This window comes from Beta vulgaris, chromosome 7 (assembly GCF_026745355.1).
Source record: "Beta vulgaris subsp. vulgaris cultivar EL10 chromosome 7, EL10.2, whole genome shotgun sequence".
Lineage (NCBI taxonomy): Eukaryota > Viridiplantae > Streptophyta > Magnoliopsida > Caryophyllales > Amaranthaceae > Beta > Beta vulgaris.
The window spans coordinates 40,457,505-40,460,917 of record NC_079208.1 but is presented as its reverse complement, the minus strand read 5'-3'; positions in this window follow the sequence as shown (position 1 = coordinate 40,460,917).

Genomic DNA, 3,413 nt, shown 5'->3' with positions numbered 1-3,413 from the left:
GATTCAACATATTATTATTTATATTGTCATTGTTATTGTTAGTATTCCTGTTCTTATTTATATTCCTATTGCTATTGTTAGTCTTGTTACTATTGTTGTTATTATTTGTATTTTTACCTGTTATCATTGTCGTTTTATGTTTCTTAGTATTATTATTATTCTCATTACCATCATTGCAATTTACAAACTTATATATCAATCATAATGCTTATAATAATAAATTATTAATATAAAGTTTGAAATTAATCATTTACTCGTTATTATTATCTTTGGTTATAGTATATAATATTAAAACATATGAAGAGTCATTCTACTCCTTTACTCATTAGAGTGGTTTTACGCAGTTGATTATTCGAAATAAGAGTTGACTAAGAGAATACACTAAACATCACGGTAATCAATATAGTGTTTTTATTGATTTTTCGTTGTCATCCATATATTTATTGCACACACACATATGTATATATATGTCGATCTTAATACTTTTATTAATATGATTCGGTTACAAAATACATAACAAACTCAAGATGGCTCAATCAGGAGTTACCCAAAGTTGAATGGATGTTCAATAGCGAATGGACCCCATGTTTCACAATGATCGAACTAAGGTCATTACTAATTCGACCCGAGTACATTTAACTTAACGCAATCGTACATGAAACCTAAATACGACCTGTGCAAACCCGGCAAAAAAATATCAACGAGTGATCGTATCCGGGATTGGATCGGCTTGTAAATGGAACGCTTAGACCTGTTCGGCACCCGGGAATCCAATGATTCAAATGCGTTCCACCCAGTTGAACAAAACCTGACCAATCATGACCTGGGACACTGACAATCAGAATCCTGACCTGTCCGGGTATGACCTGGTTCGCTGTGGGTATACCAGAACCTGTTTGAGAACCTGTTTTGACACCACTAGTTGATAGCATGATACTGTTTTTTTTAATTCATATGAGCCACGAAAGGCAACATAAAGTACAAAGAAGGAGAGGGGGATTCGAAACTGTGACCTATCATTCACATCACCTCAATCTTAACATGATGATTATGTGTATTGTGCATGATACTGTAATAGCCCTATTATTAAATAGGAATTACGAACACCTTATTGTTCTTCAACATTAATTAGCATGATGATTATGTGCATTATGACAAGCTAAGGGCTCGTTCGTTATCATTTTATGTTTTCAGTTTCCAGATATTTTTTTTCAAAAACAAAAATATGGAAACCAGAAAAGGTAGTTTCCAGTTTTTAGTTGTCAGTTTTCAAAATTGACATGTTTAATATAAGTATGACATGTTTGATATTAAAGGAACCTCTATAAGACATAATGACTTATGTCTAAGTAAGCAAGAAAATAGGGTGAAATAGCCCTTATCTAAGTCACGCTTATATTGGGGAATCATAAATTTAATAAGGGATATACTAAGTAATTAGAGTCAATTAGGAATTGTTACACTAAAGATATAACTCATTTTGATTTGTAATTCTTATTATGAGAATAAAAATATAGGAGTAAAAAAGTGATTAAAAAAAATGCATATAAGTGGGGAAGTATTAAGACTTGAAATAAGTATACTAGGGTGTCATGGATGTTTTATAAGTGCTAAATGTAGGTATTAAGACTTAAGGAAATAAATAAAGGTAAAATAATTTAGAGTAGGCTGATTAGAATTTTTGCATGCACGCTTGTGGGAAATAAAAGTGTAACAGCCCGCACTTCCGAGCTGCTAGCTAATTATACTTAACATCCATAAAACTCAATTAACACTTAATAACCTCGAATTACATTCACTCGCAGCGGAACACATAACTATTAAATGATCCTGGACCTGTGGGTCAGGGCCCACAACACATCATCCATAAGATACATATCTGATTTTATAATACTTTACTCGATTCCCAAAACGATATAATACTACCTCCGTTCTCTTTTAGTTGCAACGTTTGACAAATTGCACTATTCATGTTCTCTTATTTGACCACATTTATTGATTTATATGTTAAACAAAATATAGTCATGTGGGGTCTTGTTTGATTCGTTTCGATGTAAGCTTTCATAATATCAAATTTTTATAATTTTTACTTACATACAATTAGAGATAAAACGATTTGAAATTGTACATTGGCAAGCGTGAAAGTCAAAATGTTGCAACTAAATAAAAACAGAGGTAGTATTAAATATTTCACGCACTAGGAACTTGAATACTTCTAATTACAACTTAACATCCAAACTTTTCCTTTTTGATCCATTCGGAGCTTCCAACTCAAGAACCTGCAATTACAGAACAGAAATACAAAACAAAACGAAAAACTAAAATGAGCGAAAAACTCAGTAACTTTACTTCAGCCCGTCAAAACGGTTTTGGTTCATAAACATTTTTAATATTAGAAACAACTTGGTAATTGTTCGGAAATAATTCATCTTCTAAATATATCGCTGGCATAGCTTAATCACATTACATAAATCGCTGGCAAGTACAGGCTTATAACATAACTCAACATAATATTCGACCTTATCTGGTCTTAACTCATATCCGAATCATTTTACTCCACCTGTACATTGCCAACTATTCATCTCAGTTCATAAACTAAGCCAGCTAAAACCATTTCGAAATCCTTTTCTCATCATCATACTTAAATCACATTTCTAGAATACTTTATAGTTTCCGAACAATTCCAATAATATAACACAGTCATATATATTTCATAATCCATACATGAAGATGCATCTATAACCATGGCCATGACTATAAACGATATACGAAATTAAATATACGGGCATGTAAATACTTTTTGCTGAACATAAAAGTTACCTCATACGAATTATAATTTCTTAATCTCCAATTCAATAATCGAAAACCTCCAAGCTTCTTTAACCTCTTTGAGATTCACCATTCAACATTCGAAATACACCTCAACAATAACACCAACTGTTGTAGCCTAAAAATCAAGGGCTACTAAGATGAGATGTGGCCTTCGCTTAGGCAAAGAAAAGTACAAAGGCCTGCAGGTTCTTTGGGCTAAAGTACACTTTTCTGAGGAAAAGGTGTACTGAAAAGCTCTCTTGTGGCCCTAAAATTGTACTTAGGCCCAATACAAGTGAAGCCTGATTCAGCTAAAGGGTAAATTGTATTGACAAATCAGCATTTGCCACGTGTCACCATATTATTGCTTAGCCAATCAGATGCTCCCAAATTAGGGTGACATCAAGGCACAGCAGTCATTCCAAACAGTATAAATAGTCATTGAAATCAGGGGAAAGGTACGTTTTTCAGAGCATAGTACTGTTACTCAGTCATAAATTCTTCTCTCTCTCTCTCTACTTTCTCTCTCTAAAAGTTCCTTTACATCCCTGACATCTGACTTAAGCTTCGGAGGGGGAAATACTACCCAAACCTCCAGGGTG